Below are 24,975 nucleotides of genomic sequence, written 5' to 3' on the forward strand. Positions count from 1 at the left end.
AAGCTGATTGGCTCTCCGGTGTCTGTCAACATTCTAAACAGTCCGGAGCGGCCGCCATCTTGTCTCTCGGTAGGATTGAGAGACAAGAGGAGGCCAAAACAAAGGGGGAAATAACCATAAGGGGGCATAGTATATCCTCCCTGACCCCCTAGGTTTAATGTGGAGGCTTTAAAAGGGCCCCGTGGGGCAAAAAAAAAAAATTTTTTTTTTTGTTTTTTTGCGTGGGTAGCGCCCGGTTCGCGAACCGGGAAGCGTTCTGGACAGCGTACTATAATGAAAAATGAATGATAGACTTTTCAAATACTGTATGTTAATTGATTGTTGGTTTTGTTGATTATTTTTTAATTTTTTTATTTTTTAAGCAATTATTTATTATTGTGATTGTGTTTCAAAATTTAATAACATTTCTAACATTTAACTAGTTTATGAATTACATATAAAAATGATTAAAGACTCAAACAATTTTTTTATTTTACATACAATTTTATTTTTCAGATTGTTTTTCAAAATTTAATAGAACGTCTAGCATTTGACTGTCCGATATGTCCTCTTGTTGAGTGAACATAAGTTCCCACATTTGACCGTCATCATAATGGAGTAAATGATCGACAGATTCTACACATTGAAGTAATTCATAGTCCCGTGACTCATCCATGAATTCTAAGTCATCAATGGGTTCCATAACTTGTTCATTGTTGCTGTCCAGAACAATTTCGAATGAAACATTCTGCTCACCTTCCATTTTATTCCTGTAATTTGCATAAAAAATAAATATATCAGTAGTGATAGGGCACTGTTGGGTTTAAGTTCAGACAGGTACTTGTGAGTTTATAACAGAGAAGTAATCTATGGGCACTGTATGGTTTCAGGCGTGAAGTAGTACTATTAAAAAGTGCCTGTGAAGAAGCCTAAGTAAATTCATAATTATACCACAGAAACCTAAATCAATCCATAATTATAATAAAGAAGCCTTTCTCAATGTCTAACTCTTACAGAGGGATAGTATATAACTATCTGAAAATGTTTTCAAATTTATAAAATAATATCTCACCTTCTAAAAACAAGTTTAAGTTGTGAGTGAAAATGATCTTGCAATGTAATTCAGGAAGTAGTAGTCAAAATGGCTGTGTTTCTCTCTCTTTCTTTATATATATTCAGGTACATAACCAATCAAATGTCAGGTAAAAAAAGTAGAAAATGAAAGTAACATTTTAATTGGTTGTCAATTCCAACACTTCAGATGTGTTTTGAGAAGTAATTTACCTCAGGGTATTTAGAGAGGTCTACAGGCTAAATGGTTAAATGGAATTCCAATCAAATTTGTGAAAATGGTAGGGATTGGTATGTAGTATGAGCTAATCTATATTTGGTGAAATTGTCTCCAGTGGCTTTCTGTAAACTACTTTCCCACCTTTTTTGATGGTGCGCTTCCCAGGGAGCGACCCGGTACGCGAACTGTTGAGCGCCCCGGTTCGCGAACCTTAAGCGTTACGGGAGTCCACCATTTTGTGTTTCGGTCGAATTAAGATACAAGATGGAGGGCAAATAATGTTCAGAATGGGTAGAAGGGGGCACGGTAGACTTATCTTGGCCCCCTAGGTTTTCTGAGGGTGGCTGAGGAGGCCCATATGTGCGAGAAAAAAACATTTTTTTAAAAATTTAGCGAGGTTAGCTCCCGGTTCGCGTACCGGGTAGCGCCCCAGGGAGCGTACTTTTTTGAAAATTAGTGAAAAATGTTAGAGTAAAATAATAATTGTGAGTGATCAGATGTAGGGTAGCTCTGAGAAGAGCTTTTGGGTTTATGGTACATTTAGGTACTTATAAGTAGGTACCAATGCACAGTCTTAAATTCAGAATGAAAATTCTGTTGCCCTCATCTGAGAAGTGAACTCCATCTCCTCTGTAGATATCTTGCATGTAGTAACGCAAGTTATTGTTGTACATGGAGCCCATTCCATGGTCTCTCATGTAAGCTGAAACAGATTTGTTTACATGCTTCCTCGACTTCTCAATTTGTGGACAAAATTGGTTTGACCACCTCCATTTCTGTCTTTGGCATATATTTGAATATACCAAGGCAGTTTGAGGAAAAAGTGCCATCAATTGCTCAAAGGTGTCCTTTAAAAGCATTTCCAGACCTACCCCAGTCAAAGTGCCCAAATCATTACCTCCACAGTGCACAATTAACAGGTCAGGTTTTGGCAAATGCATAAAGGTTTTCACCAATGGTATCAATTGGTGACATTTTAATCCTCTGTGGCCAAACCACTTAATTTCCACATCTTGTAAATTGAGGTTAGGTAAATTTCTGTTCTTAGCATACCTGTGAGCCCAGTGGATATAACTATGTCCAACAATCCAGACAGAAAAGATGGTGAGAGAAGGTTCTGCTGCAGTCAGATGAAGTGTGGCAATGAAATGGCAGTTGAAAAAATGAGAGTTTAAAATTAAAAAAACTGTGGAGTTTCTGTGTTAATGAAGCAGTAACAGTGATTGGTGGATTTTGATTGCTGAAAACAGAAAGTTAGGGTGCATGGATGAGTTCTTTGAAAGATGTATTTTGAATGGTCAATAAAAAATCATTAAATGAAAGATTGCAGTGGATACGCAGGTGCACTGAGAGTTCAGAGTTCAATTGCAACATTGTTGTGTGAACTTGCAAACACCAGAGGTCTTCCAAGAGGTGGTTGCCATGCAGAAAAGGCATGAAATGGCAGAGGGGGGAAGGGTTTTCATTTGAAAAGAAGTGAGGGAAGAGTTTTGATTGGGTGACATGAGAGATATGTGTGAAGAATTACAGCATTTCTGTGCTTTTGATAGCTGCAGACTCTGGAGTGCATACCTTTTGCTCTGCTGAAGACAAATTGGTGTGTTTCTGAGACTGTTTTCAAACTCAAAGTATTTGCTAAGGTGAGAAAATATTTCTTTAATTTAGATAGAGAATAGTGTGCTTTAAGGAGAAAATTATGAAGAAAGTTGTGTTTTTCAAATGTTGCTTTGTCTCAAGTGTTTTACAAATAGATTTTGTTTCTTTGAGAAAATGTAATTGGAGAAAATGTGAAGTATTAGTACTGACAGGGTGTTTTTCTGCATAGGAGCTGTGGAGTCTTTTCAAATTATGATTTGAAAATCGTTTTTGAGGAAAATGAATGGTTATAATATTTCTGACAAGGACATAATGGTGTATGCTTCTTTATAATGCAATTGACTGTCTCTGATGTTATTTTTCCCATTTTAATGTAAGACCTTTCTCTGTGGCGCAAATTGCTTGTAAATATGCTCCCACCTGTGCATGGCAAATTTAGATTTTGAATGTTTGTGTTACATAGCCATGTTAAAAGTGATACAAACATGCTGCAAAGGCAATCAAAAAACGCGTTTATGTGTCTTAAGGACATTTGATGTCATTTTTCCCATATTACATTAAAAGACCTTTCTCCGTGGGGCACATTCCTTGTAAATATGGTTACACTTGTGCATGGTAAATTTAGATTTTGACTGTTTGAGTTACATAACCATGTTAAAAGTGACCCAAAAAAATTGCAAAGGCTTTCAAAAAACACTTTCATGTGTCTTAAGGACATTTTAAGTCATTTCCCTGTGGGCAGTGTTTTCAAATTATGAATTGAAAATCGTTTTTGAGGTAAAGGAATGTTGTTAATTTTTATGTGAGCCATATGCCCCCAAATTTCTTTTTCAGGGGTGCAGCAGGGTGTTCTTGAGACACCCCTGCACCTTTGGAAAAATTCCTAATTTGCGATGAGCTAATTGCTAATCGCAAATTGCACCTTCATTCCTATGGGCATCCTGGCCCATGGAAATGAATGGGTAATTTGCAATTAGCAATTTGCTCATCGCAAATTAGGAATGGTAAAGAATCGCTATTTATTCTTTAAAATTCGCTATTTTGGAAATGCAAAATAGTTTGATGATACATATGGCGGTTGATCTCTAACAAGATAAGAAGCTTAGGGATACATTTATGATGACTGGCGCAATGAAGTGGACATCACTTACTTCATTGGTAGAGCTTTACATGTATTATCTCCTCTGTAATCTTCATCAAGCGTAACTTTAATCTGCAATCCTGAGTAGGCCTCACCTTAAACAAACCTCTGGATAGGCCACACCTTATCGTCATCATGAATTAATCATTTAAAATGCTAGGGACAGATTTATGATAGGTGTATGTCTCTTTTGCGCCACTTACAAAACACTGCCCATGGGGAAATGACTTAAAATGTCCTTAAGACACATGAAAGTGTTTTTTAAAAGCCTTTGCAATTTTTTTGGGTCACTTTTAACATGGCTATGTGACTCAAACAGTCAAAATCTAAATTCACCATGCACAGGTGGGAGCATATTTACAAGGAATGTGCTCCATGGGGAAAGGTCTTATAATGTAATATGGGAAAAATGACATCAGAGACAGTGAAATGCCTTATAAAGAAGCATACACCATTATGTCCTTGTCATAAATTTACAAACCATTCCTTTTCCCTAAAAACGATTTTCAAATCAAATTTTGAAAACACTGCACATGTGGAAATGACTTAAAATGTCCTTAATTCAAAATTTGCTATTCCTTATTTTGCGATTGCACTGAAGGATTTGCAAATTTTGCGATTCCTTAAATGCAATGTATCAAACAAAAAATATGTAAAAAATGACATTAAGGATTTGGAAACTACCACCAACTTCTAGTTTGTGGTAATTTGCGAATTCTTTTCAAAAAGCTTTTTTTCCAAAAAACAAAAGGAGCCATATGACGCCAATACATGCCCTTAGGGCATGTATGTGCGCCATATGACCCCAAATTTCTTTTTCAGGGGTGCAGCAGGGTGTTCTTGAGACACCCCTGCACCCTTGAAAAAATTCCTAATTTGCGATGAGCTAATTGCTAATCGCAAATTGCACCTTCATTCCTATGAGCCTCCTAGCCCATGGAAATGAATGGGTAATTTGCAATTAGCAATTTGATCATTGCAAATTAGGAATGGTAAAGAATTGCTATTTATTCCTTAAAATTCGCTATTTAGGAAATGCAAAATAGTTTGATGATACATATGGCGGTTCATCTGTAACAAGATAAGAAGCTTAGGGATACATTTATGATGACTGGCGCATCACCAGGGATATGCCAGTCATCCTGCGCCGCTGTTCCGCCACCCATGGTGTGCTGCATTTACAATGCGGCGCAGCATGGGGCAAAAATGGCACAGATGCGTGACGTATCTGTGCTGTAAAGGTGGCACATTGCTGGAGTTGTATCACAAGTGTGATGCAGCTCCAGCAAGGCTCAGGGGTGCCCCATCTCCACAATGTTGCGTCAAGACCTATGCCTGCTTAAAGCAGGCGCAGGGTTTTGACGCAGCTTTCTCCTATCTGATTGTAAATGCGGCACACCATGGGTGGCAGAGCAGCGGTGCACGTTAACTGGTGCATGCCTGGGGATGTGCCATTTAACATAAATCTGCCCCTTTACATTTAAGTATGTGCAGGGGACACAGAGTCGGTGAGGCTTATCCAAGGTTAAGAAGAGATGAGTCCTGTTCACTGAAAAATTAGACATAGGCTTCACCTGCTCAGCATCGCTGGACATGGCTAAATAATAGCTGCAAAATGTTACTCTTGTTAAACAATTTTACTATTATAATCTCTGAGATTTGTCTCTTACTCTGCAACATCTCATTGTTGTTATATTTCTTTAAAGATAAAGACAACATCAACATGAGCGATAATCTGCAATCAGTTGATTTTGACCTCATCATTGAACTTGTAATTGAAACATCAGTGGATGTTTATCCCTTGGATGATTTAAATCCTGAGGATGAAGAAGAACGTGATGAGGATGCAGATTTGTCCGAATTATATGACATAGGGTGGGAAGCTGACCTGCTTGAGCCTATGGAACTATAAACATTTATTTTAAAAATTTATAATAAATAAAAAGTAAAAATGTAAACTGTTTAATTTAAAAATAAAGACACCTTCAAAAACAGGTTGTGTGTAGTGTCTTCAATAAAATATTAAAATATGCTCATAAAATTAGATCAGATTCACATATAAGATAGCACAGGTAACATGAATATAAATTCCATTTCTTTTCTGCTATTTCTGTATTCTAAAATTGCCATGCACTAAAAAATCTTATATGTAAAAATGTAAAGTAGTGTTTTAAGTTTTTGATTACTGTTATTGATGTACTGTTGGGTAATAGTGGTTAATAACATTTTTTAATATATTTTACCACAGATTCAACTGCAGATCATTTCAACATTTCACCATGCCAACGAAAGAAAGACTGAGAAAGGCTGCAAAACGTCAAAGACAGCAGGTGATTGAAAAAAAGCAGCAGTCCTCTAACAAAAAGATTTGTCAAGTCAACAAGAAAGCACCGGGTAAGAGTACAAAAACATTCATAAGAAATATTTGCAGTAAAAAAAATATTACTACAGAAAATGTTTCAGTTTAGAAAAAGAGAAGCAATTCAAATGGAAAGGAAAGGCCAATCAAAAATGTTACTGCTAGAGCAAGAGATAACTCTGTGCATGATAGTAGAAGGAAACAACAGTTTAGGGACATTCGTAAACGAATGTTCCGCAACAGGATGATTGGCAATTTGTTAAAAAATATTAAGAAAGGTCAACAGAAAGTGGTTTTTTATAAGAGAAAAAAAAAAGTTGAGAAAGTTATTGATCAGTTATTTATTTTGATAATCAATAGAATTAGGAAGCTAAACAAGGCAATTTATGATTTCAAAAGAAATAGTAGATGGAAGAGAATAGTTAATCGTAGTAATTTTTGTGAAGTTTTTTCTGGAGAATGGATGCATAGTTCAAGCTGTGAGGCATTTTTTAATGAGGAGAGTTATTTCCAGGATAATGATTTGGTGCATGCAGTTGACACCAGTGGTCGTGCTTATGAAGTGAAAGATGGTTGTCCAGTTGAAAAAGAAAAACTTGTGACAACAGAGGCAGAAGAGGTGTTAGGTAATGAGGTTTTAGGAAGACGTGCTAAGGGTCCTGTGTACACCTGGAAGTGTAGTAGTATTTGCAGTGTGCGACAGGATTCCATCAATTTGCTTTGTGATTTTGTACGGTCATTTAATAAGAAAAGTTTGATGCAGAAAATAAGGTTGTTGCAAGAATTAGATCCTTGCAGAGTGAGAGAAGTGACAGGTTTGCATGGTCATTCACTGGCTTGTCTTTCCAGGAGAGTATGCCAGAGTGTTTTTCATCATTTCAGGATGCTAGCAGTGCATCATAATAAAGTGAGGAAATTAGTTAGAATGTTGTATTATGCTAAGAGTCCAGCAATTATGCTTAAAAAATTATGTGCTGCTCTTTTGCATGGTTCTGAAATAGATGTGAAGAATATATGTGAAGAAATTGAGTTTTGTTACTTTGGAAGTAAAGAGGAGAATGTTGAAATTGACCAAGAAGAAGCGGGTAATGTGGAAGATAGTGTACAGGTTTCCAGTACAGATAATTTCCAGAGGGAAATTGCCACGTTTCAGGTCAAATCAAGTGAGAGGCCAAATTTCACTTGTGTGTGTTGTCGACGCACTTATTATAAGAATCAGACTAAGTTAGTGGATTTATATGCAAAAAGTGAAAGGGAAAATAATAGTGAATGGAAGGATTTCGCAACATACTTGATGGTAGAAAATTGTTTTGATTTGGGATCGGATCAACGTGTGTGTACTTATTGTTGTTGCAAATTAAATCAAAACCAGATGCCTGCTAGAGCAGTTCATAATAATCTGGAATTGGTTGAGATTCCTTCTGAATTGAAGGATTTAAATACTTATGAATCTATTTTGATTCAAAGTATCCATCCCTTTCAGGCTATTGTAAGAATGGAGCCAAAGACAGGGAAATTGCCTCCATCAGATTTACAGAGAGGATTAAAGGGAAGAGTTGTTTATTTGCCTCTAGATTTGAAGAAAAACATTAACACAATTGGAGTAGAAAAAGTGGAAGAGGAACCTCTGGTTATCTTAGTTAATGGGGTTCCGACAAAGAATAAGAAAATATGGCAAGATTTAGTAGATGTTAGGAAAGTTAAAAAGGCAACATTGTATTTGAAAAAAAATAATAAATACTATAAGAATGTATATGTTGCAGAAGAGGAAGTAAGTGAGGAAGAGGATAGCGATTTGTGTGCTGGTCAAATTGAGAAAGTAGAAACTTCTACTAGTGAAGAAATATATGAACATTATAGTGTTCATCCTTTGCATTCCAAGGAAGTCATGGGGAATGCTATTGAGTTGTTTCAAATGAAACAAGCCAAAGGGAGTCCCATTAGTGTTTGGGAGGAAAGTTTGGAAGCTCGGTGTTTCCCACAGCTTTTTCCAACAGGTCAGGGAGGAAGATATGATGAGCGACCTCATCAAATTCCTGCTTCTGAATACCGGACTTTGCGATTGTATGCAGGAGATGCTAGGTTTCGACAATGCATTCCTTATTTGTTTCATCTCCTGTTTGAAAGCGATCTGTCTGGACTGTCATATGCAGTGAACCACATCTTGAAAAGTGGTATACACATGCAAAACATCTCGGCAAGTGACTTTATGGATAAAGTCAATGTCCAAGACAGTATTTTGGATTCTCACCTGATTAATCTCATGGCGTGTCAGCGTGGTACTAATGAGTACTGGTACCGTCGTCATGGTGATTTAAAATGTATGCTGAGGTACTTAGGTACTCCCACATGGTTCCTCACTCTGAGCTGTGCTGAGTATGGGTGGGAAGACTTACTTGAATTTCTACGAGAGGCAAATGCTAACGTAGAAAACATCGAATTCAAGACACCCGGAGAACTGTGCTCTTTGGATCCAGTCAATGTATGTAGGTACTTCAATCATAGATTTGAAGCTATGATGTCTTTCATCATGAATAAGAAGAATCCACCTCTTGGAGAGGTGTTGGATTTCTTCTGGAGAAAGGAGTATCAAGCAAGAGGTGCTCCTCATATACATATGTTGCTGTGGATCAAGGATGCACCTAAATTTGGAACGGATCCAGAAGACTCAGTGATGAGTTTTATACAACAGTATTCTACGTGTGCTGTTCCAAACGCAAAGGAGAAGAAAAGCCTAAGAGAAAAAGTTCTGCGTTTCCAAAGCCATCGATGTGGAAAGTACTGTCGTCGTAAATTCCGAAACAAGGACAAGTTCTACACCAAATGTCGTTTCGGTTTTCCACGACCGGTGTTTTCTAAAGGAAGAGTAAACAGTTTGATGTCTTCGCTGCGACATAATGTGATGAAGAAATCACCTAAAAACACATACAATTTGAAGAGGAACGAAGAGTCCAAGTACATCAACGACTACAACCCGGTGATTTTGTCCATGTGGAATGCTAACATGGATATACAGTTTGTGGCTGATAACTGTATGGCTGTGGCTCGGTATGTGACGTCTTACATCACCAAAAAAGAGAAGACAGAATTGAAGGATATGTGGGAGGACATTTCCCATGAAAAGAGCCTCAGCAAGAAGTTGTACAGTTTCAGTCTGAAGATGTTGTCGCATCGAGAAATCGGAGCGTACGAATGTTCTGACCGGTTGTCTTCAGCAAGTCTCTATGCCAAGTCCAGGAGTATCATTTGGGCGAGTCTTGGTCTTGCTGCAACGCGTAATCGAGTTCTCAAACCTGTGCGGGAAATTGAGTATTTGGCGGAAAAGGAGCCAAACAGTACCGACATTTTGAAGACCAACATGTTGGATACATATTATCCAAATCGAAGCATTCACCTCGAGAATGTTTGTCTGTATGAGGTTCTTCAAAATTACATATTCAAGAGGAACATCAAAGAAGATACTGAGAAAGGAGTGTATGCTGTAATAGGAAGTGAGGGATGTCTGGTCAAGCAAAGAAAATGCCACTTGGTAAACCATCGAAAATTGAGTGGCGAATCTCCTGAAAAAAAGGAGTTTTTCTATTTAGCACTTTTGCAACTTTTCAAGCCTTGGCGTGCAGAAGAGGAACTGCTTGGAGATTTTCTCTGTTACGAAGACTCTTTCAATGCAGCCAAGGAGACCATAGAATGTCCTGCTTTTCCCAAATATGTACAAATGTTGAATGCGGAAATTGAGCAGGAAGCAATGATTGCAGCCGAGATTGCCAGAGACAGTTCTCAGGACAGTCAGAGTTCTGCTTCATTGAGTCAGGATCCACTAGGAGGACCTGTTATCGAAAATGAAGCTGCCACTGCTATGAATGAAGTGGAAAGAGCCATGGCACATGCTCAGGAGGATGCGGTTAACTTAGAAGAGTTGGAAAGACAACTCAACGTTGAGCAGAGGAAAATATATGACGAAGTTACCATGCAAATTGATCATGGATTAAGTCATGACAAGAAAGAGTGCTCATGTACGTCGTTGAAGCCTGTCCAACTGTACGTGAGTGGAGAAGCGGGAACTGGAAAAAGTTTCCTCATTAAAGCAATTTCATGCTATTTGCAGGAAAGGACAGAGTCATCGCTGTCTTGTGTTGTCACCGCTCCAACTGGACTGGCAGCACATAACATTAAAGGGATTACTTTACATCGTTTACTGATGCTGCCAGTGGAGCATGACAACACATTACAATATCACAAGCTATCTGGAGATGCTTGTTTTGAAGTTTCAAGAATCTTGAGGAAAATGAAACTTCTTATCATTGATGAAGTAAGCATGGTTTCCAATGTCATGCTTGCCTTTGTGCATTTGAGAATGCAAGAAGTTCTCAAAACAGAGTATGATGTGTTATTTGGTAGCAAACACATCATTGTTTTCGGAGATCTTCTGCAGCTGACACCAGTGAAAGGGCAACCTGTGTTCAAAATGCTCACGCATGAAGATACCAGGAAGTGCCTAGGCAGCATTGGCAACGTCAATATATGGTTAAACTTCAATTATGCTGAACTGCATGAAAATATGCGTCAGGCGAAGGATGAAGTTTACAAGACTATTCTACAAGATGTTAGAATTGGAAAAGTGACCGAGCATGGGAAAGAAGCTTTACATGCACGATTACTGTCAAATTTATATCCAGAACAAGATGTTGTGCCTGAGAATATTTTTCAGAAAATTACTGAGAAGAAATCTGGAATATGTTTGATGCCAACTCTTGCAGAATGTGCCAAATTCAACAACAAAATGTTGCATTTAGAAAAGCAAGAGATTGTGAAACTGGAAGCTATTGACAGAGTAGAGCATATGGGATCAACAATTATTTTGTCTGAGAATCTGAAAACAAAATTGGATTCATTAGAGAAGAGTATATCTAAAACTGCAGGTTTTGAAAAGACTCTGAATGTGTGCTTGAACTGCCGTATAATTTTAAGAAGGAATTTACATGTTGAAAGAGGTCTGGTAAATGGATCAATGGGTAATGTTGTTTATTTTGTAAAATACAGAAATAGAGATGGAATTGAATTTTTAAAAATTAAATTTGATGGCATTGAGGAAGTACAGCTAATTGGTCGTTGCTCTGCTAGATTTTTGCTTGTAAAAGACTTATATGTTCGCCGTAAGCAGTTTCCTGTTTGCTTGGCATATGCGGTGACAATCCATAAATCGCAAGGTTTAAGTGTAGACAGTGCATTGGTGAATATTGGCAGTTCTGTGTTCAAGGAGGGTATGGCATATGTGGCATTGTCACGAGTTAGAACTTTATCGGGATTGTACTTGATTGAGTGTGATGTCACAAGCATTTGTGCGGATCTAGATTGTGTTAAGGAATACAATAGGTTAAGAAGAGAGTATGCGCCACATTTGCCTCAATATCCTTTGTTTGAGAAATGTGTGGTAGGCCGGAAACGAAGAAATGTAACCAATACTGGGGAGGTTGTAGCAAAAAGACGAAAAGTCGATGAACCTGAAATTATAAGCAGAAACAAAAAGGATTCTGTTGAAGATGTTGTTGGTTTTCAATTTGAAAACAGTTCTGGTGTCAACTGCTATGCTAATGTAGTGGTTAATGTTTTGTTTTCTCTAGAAAATGTAAAAGAAGAGATTGTGGTCAATTCTGATCAAAGATTTTGCAGTTTGTTAAATTCTGTGTTAGAGAAATGTAGCACTGATAGAACAAACATAGAAAGTGTGTCTGAAATTCGAAATCTGTTAGACAGATGTTCAGGCCAAACACAATTCTCTCAAAATATTCAGCAAGATTGTCAGGAGTTTTTTATTTTTATTTTTTATTTTTATAAAGACCTTTATTTCGTAGATCACAGTTGACAATCCTTTCTTACAACCCATCGGGCCGGCTCACAATCAAGCATTCAGTGGTAACAGTACACTTACACAGCCCCTTGCCGTTAACCCGGGGGTACGGCGGCGTATCAATGTTCAAGGATATGAGATCAAGAAGGCTGGTGTAGGGTGAGGAAGGTCAAGTTTTACAATTTGCAGTTTTATGCACATATTAAGGTCCATATTAATAACTTCTGCTTCCAGACAGGAAGTAACAAAAACAAACCCCCCCGGTAACTTGGTCGTCAGGTTACAGAACTATTTGGTTCTGGGCAGTGCTGGTGTGCGCAAAGTGATTAGATGTCTTTAATAGCATTGACTGGGTTAGCCATGGCCAATGTCACATGTCCAAGTAGCTAGATTGCGTGGTTGGAGGAGGCTCACATATATTCCCTCTGTACTCATTCCATCTGGACCAAAGTTCTACCCATTTGCGAGGACATCCTCTCGTGACATATACTGTCTTCTCCTGTAGCATGCACCAGTCCATGTCACTTTGCCAGTCCTTCAGTTTCGGCGGGTTAGGGTCCCCCCACAGCCTTGCTATGTTTCGTTTTGCCACTACCAGCCCAAGTGTCACCCACAGTTTCCCCCTGTGTGACAGGTCAGTGGGTTCCCAGATGTTGAGTAGACATTTCTTGGCCTCAGGTCTAATTTCAACCTCCCATACCTCCTGCATGCATCGCACCACTCTCCCCCAGTACCGTTGCATTTTCTGGCATCCCCACAGTGTATGAAAGAAGGTGCCCGCTACACCACATCCCCTGCGACAGAGTCCATCTCCACCCTTTCTCATCAGTTGCAGCCTCGTACAGGAGATATAAATTCTATGTAGGATTTTTAGTTGAACTAGGCGCAGGCGGGCAGAAATGGCCACCTCACGAGGGGAGGCCAAAGCAGACCTCCATTCCTCCTCGTCAATTTCCAACCCATCGGCAATCCATTTCTCTTTCAGGGGTAGTAGCTGGTCAGGGGAATTATTTACCAGCTTTTTGTACGTGAGAGATATGGCATGCTCTGGGATGACCCCGTCTAACAGCCTGTCTTCCAGAGGGGAGCTCTGTGGCAGTGTAGCGCCAGGTGGAATGTGTGTCTGAAGGGCGTGTCTCACCTGTAGGTATCTGAAGTGTTCGGTGCGCGACAAGTCATATGCGGCCTGCATTTGAGTAAATGTGTGAACTCCCTCAGGTCCCCAGATGTCTTTTATTTGGGAGATGCCTATAAGGTCCCATTTCCTGAAACCTTTGGTCTGACCCAGGTTACCTAATTTTTCGGACGCCCAGAGTGGTGTAGCCATGGTGAGGACCCCCGACCATCCCAATTGTTTCTGTGCTGTGTGCCAGATCTGCACTGAGTGTTGTGTCGGTCCTGTAAGGCGAAGTTTTCTACGGGTAGAGTATAGAGCTATTTCATAGTTCCCCCCAGGGAGTTGCCACCTGTCCATCCCAAAGGCTGGATCATTTCCGTCCCCGTAAGTCCCTTGATTTATCGCAGTGAGATGAGCCGCCCAGTAGTACTTGCGAATGTCGGGCAGGGCTATGCCTCCATCGTACCACCCCAGTGATAATTTTGAAAGAGCGATACGCGGGGTCCCCGCCCATAGGAGGGTGCGCTGAGCTGCCTCGATTGCTATAAAGTAGGCGTTAGGCACCTTATCCGGATAGTTTTGAAGGGCGTAGAGGAACCTGGGCAGCGCCATCATTTTGAACAAAGCAGCTCGGCCTAGTAACGATAACGGGAGGCCCTGCCAGGACTTGGCCTCTCGTTGGAGATGCCGGAGGGGAGGTAGGAAATTCCGCTCGTATGTCAGGGCCTTGTCCTTCGATACGAACACTCCCAGGTATTTGAAGCCGTCCTCAGCAACTGTAATGGGACAAGTGTCAGGGAGCTTCGGGGGATCCCCGCTGAGGACGTATAGACACGATTTGCTCCAGTTGATGCCGAAACCGGAATTCCGACCGAAGTTTGCGAAAATATCAAGGGCCGCAAGGATTGACCGTCGTGGCTTAGAGAGGTAGAGGAGGACATCGTCCGCATAGAGGGATATTTTGTCTTCCCATCCGTCCGCCCATTCTATTCCACGAAGGTAGACGTCGTGTCTGATCCAGGCCGCTAGTGGTTCAAGGGAGAGGGCAAACAGGAGAGGAGAGAGGGGGCAGCCCTGTCGAGTTCCTCGCTCCAAAGTAAAGACTTCAGACAGCTTATTGTTCACCAGGACCTGCGCCAGGGGTTCCGTATAGAGGAGACGAACCCACTCCACAAAATGGGGCCCGAAGCCCATTTTTCGCAAGACAGCGAACATATACGGCCACTCCAGGGTGTCAAACGCCATGGTGGCGTCCAGTGAGACCACAACTGCGTCTTCCTTCAAGTTATGGCGGTGGCCGATCACCCCGTGCAGTCGTCTGATGTTTAGGGCCGTGTTTCGGTGTGGCATAAAGCCTGACTGGTCGGGATGTACCAGTGTATTAAGTATTGGTTTAAGCCGATTAGCGAGTGCTTTCGCCAGTATCTTGGGCTCCGCGTTGAGGAGGGAGATCGGCCTATAGGAGGCACAGGACTCTACTGGTTTCCCCTCCTTTGGGATAGCCACAATTGTAGCGATGCGCTGGTCTCGTGGCAGTATTCCAGCCTTCCTGCTAGCATCAAACATGGCTGTTAGATGTTTGCTAATCGTCTCAGGTTTAATCCTATACAGTTCGATCGGGAGACCGTTAGGGCCCAGCGCTTTCCCGGGTCGGAGTTCCATCATTGCGTGCTGTATTTCAGCCACCGTGAGTGGGCTATCAATGGTGTCTCTCTCCTCGTATGACAGACATGGCATTCGGATATCAGCGAGGAGGGCCATAGAGTCCTCCTCCGGGCGGTCAGACACCCTAGTATAGACCTGCTTGTAATGTCTGGCAAATTCCTTCACCACTTCCCTCGGCTCAGTGAGAATCTCCCCTGACTGCTTACGTATTAGCGGCACAGTCTTCTTGGCCTGCTGCTTTTTGTCAAGCCAGGCTATTAATTTTCCGGCTTTGTCACCCTGGTCGTATAGTCTACCAAGTTTGTGTCTAGCTACTGTCTGGGCCTCATGGGAGACCAGTGCTCTGTACTCCGCCAGCTTGAGTTGCCACTTGTGTCTGGCCGCCCTCCCCTTTGTCTCGAGTGCTTGTGCCTTGAGCTCCGCCAGCTCCGCCTCAGCTGTAGTGACTTGACTGCGTTGCTCTCTTCGCTTGCCAGAGATGATGGACAGCGCTTCCCCCCTTACCACTGTTTTAAACGCCTCCCAGACCGTGACAGGGGAGTCCATGGAACCCTCATTTTCTTCAAAGTAATGAGTGATAGAGGTGTTGATTTTCCCCCGAGTGTCATCATTACGCAGGTGCCAGGGGCTTATCGGCGCCACGCATCCCACCCTCCTCTCTCCGAATGTAATGTGCGTCGTTACCGGCGAGTGGTCCGATATGCCTCTTGGAAGGAGTGTTGCCTCACGCACTAAAGTGTGATGCTGCAGGACAATGAGGATGTAGTAAAGTCGTGAGAAGGTGTGGTGTGGCCCAGAGAAGAAGGTGAATTGGCTTTCCGTGGGGTGAAGGTGGCGCCAAACATCCGTGAGACCAAAGGCCTCAAGAAACTCAGCCAACCATTGCTGCCCTTGGGGTATGGTTCTGGAGGGCTGTCTATCTACCGTGCCCGACACCACCGAGTTAAAATCCCCTCCCAGGACCAACTGACCTTCGGGGAGGGTGAGTAACAATCTACCCAAATCTGCAAAGGCCGTGGCCTGCAAGCCCGGTGGGACATACACCGAGAGCAAGTTCAACACGTACCCCTCCCACCTGCCTGTGACCACTGTGAAGCGGCCTTGAGGATCAGTTTTAGTGCCATCGATATGGAGGGGCAAGGAGCGGCGGATATGGATTCCCACCCCTCTTGAGCCTGATGTGAAGCCGGAGTGTGAGGCGAGCGTGTAACCCCACCGGTTAAGGGCCTGGCAAGTGTTTCCCAGTAAATGAGTTTCTTGCAGCATTACTATGTCAGGTTGGTGTCGTTTAATGAATTGCAGGACTACAGTACGCTTAAGCCTGTCCCCAAGACCATTCACATTCCAGCTCAATATTTTAAGACTCTTTTCCCATTTGCTAGCCATAACCATTCCTTTGACAGCAGCCCCTTCTCAGCACTCCTGAACCAGCAAAGTTTCCAATGACATAAATTCTGTACGACCAAAACATAACCAGTACTACCCAACCCTCCCCGGATCCCCCCCAGCAGCTAAACTTTCCAACTCCAGAGCCCACCCTGGGTCCCCTCCCAACAGGGCTAACAGTGCAAACATTAATTTGAACATCTGACAGTTGCAACGTTCTCCTCCCCATGTCGACCCCCCACATCCCGCCCACCTCCGTGAAAACGAAACCCCCCCTCCCTGCCCCCTGCTCCGTGGGTTCCAAACTACCCACCACCCCAATTAGCAGAGCGCCTGTCGCCCAACCCTACCCCGGTGAGACACCGAGGAACTTCTAACTCGGGATTAACGTGGCCAGCTCCGTCCCGGCCGCCCTCCCGCCGTGTCCCAGGTCAGTCAGACCCCCAGGCCAGGGGTGTAATAGTAGTCTTGGGAAGCCCGTCCCTTAAACCGTGGGCAGGCCCCACTCTGTCCCCTCGGAGGGCCCATGCACACAAACAGTCACACAGTATACATTACTGTCCGGCCGCTTCCAAGTCCAGTTCTTGCCGCTTCATCTCGCTGTGTGGTCTCCGGGTGAGTCCCAGCGGGGACTGTTCGATCTCGAACGCCAGGATCGTTGGCTCTGCACACCAGCCTCAGCCGCCCCCGTCGCCGATCCCGGTGACTGTTGTCCGTTGTCTCTCCACCGTCCGCTGTTTTGAAGGGGAGGGGCCTCTGCCAACGTTGTGTCAATCCACTCCTGCACCGACGCTGGCGAGGTGAAGAAATGGGACTTGCCGCCATGTACAATCTTCAGTTTTGCGGGAAAGAACATCATGTATCGCACCCCGTGATCACGTAGTGCCGCCTTAACCCCCTGGAAGGAGCGCCGCTCCTGTTGCACCTGGAGCGTAAAGTCAGGGAAGAACCTTACTGTGGATCCCTCATACTGCAGGTCACCGTGTTGTCTGGCAGCCTGTAGGATCGCATCCCGGTCTCGATAATTGAGTATTTTGGCGATGATTGTTCGCGGTGGGGCTCCAGGCTTGGGTTTCGGAATCGGGGCTCGGTGGGCCCGCTCCACAGTGAAAATTTTGGAGAGCCTCTTGGGTTTTAGGTGGCGGAGTATTAAGTCTTCGAGAAAGAGCTCCGTGCTGTCCCCTTCCAGTTCTTCTTCTACGCCCACCACGCGTATGTTGCTCCTCCGAGCCCTGCCTTCCTGGTCGTCGAGCCGAAGTGCCAACTGTCGGTGTTGGTGGACAAGCTCACTGACTCTGCTTTCAAGTTTCTTCTCCGACTCCTGAAGTGCCTTAATATCCACTTCGTTGGTTTTCGAGCGATCCGTGGTCTTTCCCAAGTCGGTGCGGAGCAGATTTACCTCGATGGTGATTTTATCCATCTTCGTTTCGAGGCTGGTGCCGAGGGTCTGGATTGCCGTCATTATAGACTTTAGGGAGGGTTCTGCCTGCTCCGAGACCTCCTTCGGCGCCCCTCCGGACTGCGTCTGCGGTTTGGGTACCGTATATTGATCGAGTTTATTGGTCTGAGGCACTACGCTCCCTTTGGGTCTCATGGTCGCTCTGGTGCCCCTGGGGGCGGAGGGTCCGTCACCCACCTTTGTCCGGGCTGTAGCCAGATCTAGTTCACTCCTCACCTCCAATTGTCCGCAGTCAGAACTGTAGATATGGTATAGGAGCTGTAGGGGGGGCGTCCCGGGATCCTCCTTTGCTATCTCAGTCCTTTTCAGGGCCGCTGTCACTTTTGGCCGGTCCCCCTGTCTGCCCTGACCAGAAACCTCCACAATCACAGGCCTGTGTCCGACCTCTGGGCCCTTCCCCGTGTAGTGCTCGGGGGCAACAGCTCCCCGCAAGGATGTATGCAGCACAGGCTGGTCGCTCCTCACTCACCCTCCGTGGTAGCGGCGCAACGTGCAGCAGCCCTCCTTACTGTTGTGATTAGGCGATATCTGGAGGTCCGGGTCCCGGTGAGCGGGTCTCTAGGATCCGATGGGTCCCGCCGGCCGCCTTGGCGATTTCGCGCCGTCGCGGAGGCCACGCCCCCAGCCCTCGCGCCTCCCAAGCCGCGGACCGCGGCAGGCCGAAAGCCGGAGCCTCGAGTGGCAGAGGCGGCCGCTCCCGGGCTCCAGGGGTGGGACGCCGGGTCTCCGCTGCCCGCCGTCGGCCGCCTCCCGGAGCCTCCGAAGGTGCGCAGAGCCTGGAAATCGGTCCGATTCGTTACCCGGCCTGGGGGAGCTAGGGGTTGCCTTCGAGGTGTCTCCTAGCCAGGATTTTGTGCGGATTGGTAACGGGACTCTGACGGTCCCGGCGGAGCTGGGGATTCAGGCGGCCATTCCCTTCGGCGCCTGGCCACGCCCCCCAGGAGTTTTTAATGTATATGCTTGATGTATTGCATGCTGAAGGTGTAGATGTAGATCAGCTGTTTGGGCTTTCTTATCAATGGCAGCATGACTGCGAGAACTGTATGGTATCAAGTACTACTAGTGTAGACTCAGAAAGATTTATATATTTAACTTTGCCAGACAGTAAATCAGTCTCCTTTAATAAGCTAGTAAAAGCAGCTGATCACAACATGGAGTGTAGCCAATGTAAATCTGAAATGATGTCCACATTATTTATACGAACATATGGCCAGTATGTCATTTTAATGTTCCAACGATGTAGGCCTGATGGAACAAAATTGACAACTTTAATTAAAAATTTTGTGGCTTCGCAGTTGTCAATATCAGGAAGGACTTTTGTAACTGCAGCAATTATATATCATGACGGTCCTTCAATAACATCAGGACATTACACAGCTTATTTAAAGTCTAGAAATGGCTGGTCATTTTGCAATGATTCTATTTTAGTTTTCAAAAAAAAATTGCCGTATGACCTTAAAAACTCTTACCTGGTGTTTTTAAAACCAAAATTTTAGGGAAAGAATCTCGGGATGTGCTCTGTGGAATTTCAAGAAGTTCTAATGGCTCCTACACGATTTGGCCTTGAGGATAAGTGTAGTTCAGAGACATAACTTCTAACCATAAGACTGGACGTCATGGAGAAATAAGTGCACTTTGAATGAGTTCAGAAAAACTATTTCTTTTTATAAGCTAATTGAAGCAGCCAATCAAAACATAGAGTAGAGGGAATGTAAGTCTGCAATGCTGTCTACTGTTTTACATTGCTTTGTGATTAAAAGTGATGTAGAGAATTAAATAATTGTAGTAGTCATAGAGGTAGTGTAAGTCTGCTTCATAGTAAGCAGTATCAGTGTCATAGGAAATGTAGAACATGACTGAGCAAGAAGGGGAAGATATTACTATTCCAGGATTGTGAAAATGATCTTCAACATTTTAATCCTGAAAGTTGCAGAATTGCCAAATGACGGGATTGGCTTACAAGAAATCCAAGAGTTATAAATGGCTCTGACAAGATTTGGCTTTGTGGAAACTTGTGGTAGAGAGCAAGAAGTCATTTATTGCATGTAACATGTTTTTAAAAACGAGGTGTAGTGTAGCTCCTATTTTCCCAATAGGCTCTGCGCATTGGAATAGTACCTACAGCAGTAAAGGCCTAGGCCAGACGTTAACTAGGTCTACTACTGTCGATACTAGACTTAATTTTTGGGTTTGCCAGCTAAGCTCAGAGTTCGCTAGAAACTTTCTCGAATGTTCAAGGAAGGAATTAACTCCCCTGATTAGACAAGAAGGGATTTAGTTTCTGACAACCATAGAACATGACAACTTTGCTCTCCCCTAATCAAGAGTCAATCTCGAGAGTCGTGTGAGCACAAGGCAATTATTTTACTCAGTCAGTACGTGCATTCTTAGTCTCATCAGAATGTAGAGAAAAGGAAGAGACGGGCGTGTTCAATAAAAGATGTTATTTATTGATCAGTCTCTTTTCTCGTACAAGAGAAATGGATCGATATTATTGCAATACTTATAGTTAAGTAAAGTGCATACATTAGAAGCAATAGTGTAAAATAATACTGTAAAAACATTGATATGGTTTCTGAGCCATATGATGTTTTAAAATGATTAAAATATATTTACATACACATATACATTTGACTAAACGTACTCAACTGGTGTTTCTAAATACGCCTACCCCGTGTACCTGACCTAAGTCTAATACGTGGGCGGGAATAGAAAGTTACAGTTTAAGTTAAGTTTGTTTTTGCCAAGTGAATAACTAAAGAATTCTCTAGGAGGGGTTATTCAGTTCTGTACCTGGAATTTAGGATGAGTGAGGAATGGTATCTCTTTCTCTGCTCTCGATATTCCAGGCTGCCTGCGAGGGCTACCCGGAAGCGCCGGTGCTGGGTCTCTCGGCTTGAGATAGCAGCGCGTCTCTCAGCGCGTCAGGAAGGCGGGGCTGCTGCCTGCGGGGTCTGCTTCTGCTCTCGGCTTCGGCAAGTATGGCTGCTCCGTCTTGTCACCACGCGTGTGTTTGCATAGGGCAAGGTCGGCAATATTTATACCTTAAAGGTGCCGGGATTGACGTAAGGATGGACATAGGTACGTCAATAAAGATGTCATACGACTTGCTCGTTAGCACATTCTTTACTAAAGTTCTCTGTGAAATCAAAACAATGGCCGCACGGATTATCCAGGTTGTCATAGGTTTGATTTGTTATGAGAACGTCGTATGCCTTATCAGGGGCTGGAGGAATGTCGCTTGTCTAATTAGATCTCAAGCGTTATGACCTAATCAGATAACACGTTCCTGTGCCGTAGTGTGACTGCGTCAGATAACGGTATCTGCATCATGGGGGATTTCTTGCCTCATGGGCTGACTGTTAGTTGACTAGCTAGGTAGTTTAACCAGAATAGGGTCAGGAATAGGGGGATCGATTCAGAACCTATAGAAATACACGACACCCACTCCACGCTAACTATGGTCATATCTACTAATCTATGCATAGTATAACATAGTACAACATACTATAGAGTATAGTGTATACCTTACCACCCCAAAATACATAAATGCATTTCGAAATTTTCAAGTATACTGAAAAAATTGCAGTCATATATATTGTATGCACTTAAGCTATGAATTAAATGCAAAAGTAAACACGCATTTTATGCATTATTGCTTGTTGGTATATGAGAAATACACATGAAATGGCTCCTAATATGGCTATACAGAAAAAAAGTCGAAACCATTTCATCACATAAAATATATTGTGAACATACCAGCGGGCAGCTAAAGTCTATATAAAGTCTATAAAGTATCTAAAAAAATAGAAATCTTAGTTCTCTAGGAATAGTTTCTTACTTTAAGCAGAAGATCAGTGTCCCGGGAAAAAATATATAGAAAAATATTTCAGGGGCTTGCTGAAAAAAGTTGCTGTCCGTGAACTGGATTGTAATTGTTCATGTGACTTTATTTTTAAAGTTGAAGGCCGAATTCAGGGAACGCCGTGTGCGAGTTTACTCAAAAGTCTCTATTTCTGTTCCGGAGAGAACATCATATCATTCAGGCTTTCGAAAAAACTGTCAACAGCTTCATGGGAAAGTTCCTCTAAGTCGGAAATAGGGGTAACCATGCATTCGTGCGCATGATTGTCTCCATTGACATTCTGATTTGCATTGCTGACAGAAGGTCGTACCTGTTCGATGCTGCTTTCATCTTGAACTTCACTACTCTTCAATCGCAGTGGTGAAGATTCCAGGAATGCCGTCATCAGAATTGGCAGCCTTTGAGGGCAGCACAGTGCGTGAACCTTGGTAGGAACCAGCAGTGTATCTGCATCCACCGGCGCATCCGATTGTAGCGTCAGACAGGTGTCTAACACGCATTCTTCTCCGCATAGCAGACACCTTAGTACAGGTAAAACACACCTTTGCCACATTGGTCGAAATGATAGAAACCAAGTCATGTTTAGGTCTCTAAGCCGGGAGAGTCCCAGGATTTTTGATATCCGGTCCCGGTATCCAATGGCTAGGATCGTTTCTTCCAATGTCGTCAGAGTTTGATCTGTGACATGGGTTGCCATAACGAAAAATAAGGACTAGGAATAGGATTCCTGCAATTAGTCCCAGGATCAGGGGAAGTCCGCCAAAAATCGAATGGACGAAATCTGGAAAAATACCCAGTATGGCTTTGAATGGTGTTAATGCCATCGAAAATACTGTCTTAAATACCTTTGAGACCCCAGTGGTATCAGAAATATTTAAGATTTCGCTTAGGATTTCCGCGAAATGTACGGGGGAATTAGTTGATAGTAATGTATGTATCTCTGCAGTCGTCCTTGCGACTTGTAGATCATACGTTTCTTTTGATGAAGTGAGCCTTGTAGGCGTCTGAAGAAGCACTGTTTTCATTCTGCTTAAAGTGTCTATTCGAATAGAAGTAATTTTCAAACTGGGCCATGCCCTTGCCTCCCTGTCTGGAAAGGAGCTGGGGAACAAAGAACGTCCACAGCACTTGACCTTCGCTGTTGTTGTTACTAGATAAGGAGTCCCGGGCATAAGACTGCAACATCTGCGGTCTACAATAAGAATGTAACTCCCATTATAGAGTCTTTGAAAGAATGGTTCTATTTCAGTTGCAGGTGCGCCTTGCTGGTGACATGAAAGGTTGTATGAATTCCCTTCACAGGCTCCGTGCAAACTAATACCGTTACATAGAAGCGTGCCGCTTAGTGACATAGCACAATTGTTGCCACTAAGAAACACTTTCTGTCCTTTATTACTGATACATGCATGTGAATAGGGCAGGTTCCATGTTGTTTTAAGGTACCCCTTTCCCAATTTCTCGTACATGCCAGCCTGTATATATTTTTGGCAGTATTGAAACCTGAAGGTTGAGATTGGAATATTTATGATTCCGTGGATTATCCATTCACTGACAGGTCGTTCTGACATTGTCATTGGTAATCTTTCTAGTTTTTCAATGCTCAAGATTGTATAATCAGCACCCTTCTGCGCCATACCGATTTGTCTATCAGTAAGGTTAAAGATTTGGAATAGTGACGTTGTGTTGATTAAACGCCAAGGCACGTAGCCTGAACGCAGATTTTGTAACGTCCAGCCAAGCTGTACAATAGAACGCAATTGTGACTGACCATGTTGTAATAACAGTAAGTCTTGCGATAATATATCGATTGCTGAAGACACAATGCTGTCCAATGAAAAAATTCTGGAGGACAGAGTCATTAACCCATTGTCCACTACAGAAAGTGATTTTTCCAAATTAATACGGTCAATTTCCCGTATTCTTTCTGCTGTCTCAATTTGAGTAACCTTCCAGGCCTCATTGTATGCTGCGTATACAGAGGCTGCTATGAAACGCTTTTGACGCTGTTTGCGTGGTCCCAGTATGAAATCACGCAAGTCAGCACCATCAGTAAGTAAAGTTAGGTGTTGCTTAATTTCAGGCAGTGTGGAAGTTTGTAGCCATTGAAGGCATAATTTGCCCACACTGTAGGTTGTTATTATCCCTGGGTGATGTCTTTGGGGATATCTAGGGTCTGGCCTGGTCATTTTGAAACCCTGTGTTTTATTCAGGAATCTATCTTGACAGTTATTTGTATCTGTGGGCCAGATCAACCATTGTTTCCAATCAGGATGTGTTCTGTTTTGGTTAAGTATATGGTTTATGTCTATTTCTTCATCTGTATCAGAGTTATTGCTAAACATTGTTGGCTTTGGAATAGACAGGTTATTTAAATCTTTGATTTTGGCTAAGCCAAGACAGGTAGTTTGTTGAACAGTGTCATTTAAAAATATCATTTGTTCTGGGATCATGCAGGCTCTAAACAAAGCTTCTAAATCCTGTACTTGCCATTCTTTCGTCCCCCAAACACTTTTCAAATCAACATTTTTGTCCCAATAATCAAATCCAAAAGTATTCATTTTTTCAAAGAATGAGTCAGAATAAATCAATTTTGTGTTGGTTATCATGGTTTTGGTCCCTGTCTTGTTTGACAATTTAAAATAAAATGTTTCCGCATTACTTGTGTTAAAACCTGAAAAATATGAATATTTGCCATACACGGTTCTTGAGCTCCCTTTTGGAGGTGTAGCACAATGTTCCCATTGATTAAAATTTAAAACATTTCTAGGTTGTGCAGATTTATGCAAGAAATGGTTACCATAATGGTTATAGCAGTACATGCTGTCATAATTTGTAGAACCCTGCAAATAATCATGTTTTGTAAATTTAGCAGACATTACTAAGTCAGACATCATATTGTTAATACTTTCAAAGTCCCAATCATCAGCAAATGAGTTTGGTTTTGCAAAGTCACTCAAGGAGATCTTGATTTGGTGTGGATATTTCAGGATCTCGACCGGACCATAAATTTCATAGTCAGTGTTGTCCCAGGCTACCCCACCAGGTATTGGAATTGCTGTGAAGTTGGCTGAAGAAAGTTCTGAAGAAAGTTCTCGTTTCTCGACGTGTGAAGATGTGTGTGGTTTGAGGACCAAGTTGATGTTCTGACTTGCTGTGTCCATTTTAGCATATTTTCCCTCAATGAAGCGTCCCAAGGTAAATACCATGATGAGCCAAAGTATGAGGATAAATGCACCAAAACCCACCCAAAATTCAATCCATGGAGAAAT

This window comes from Lissotriton helveticus, chromosome 1_1 (genome assembly GCF_964261635.1).
Source record: "Lissotriton helveticus chromosome 1_1, aLisHel1.1, whole genome shotgun sequence".
In the NCBI taxonomy this organism is placed as follows: Eukaryota; Metazoa; Chordata; class Amphibia; order Caudata; family Salamandridae; genus Lissotriton; species Lissotriton helveticus.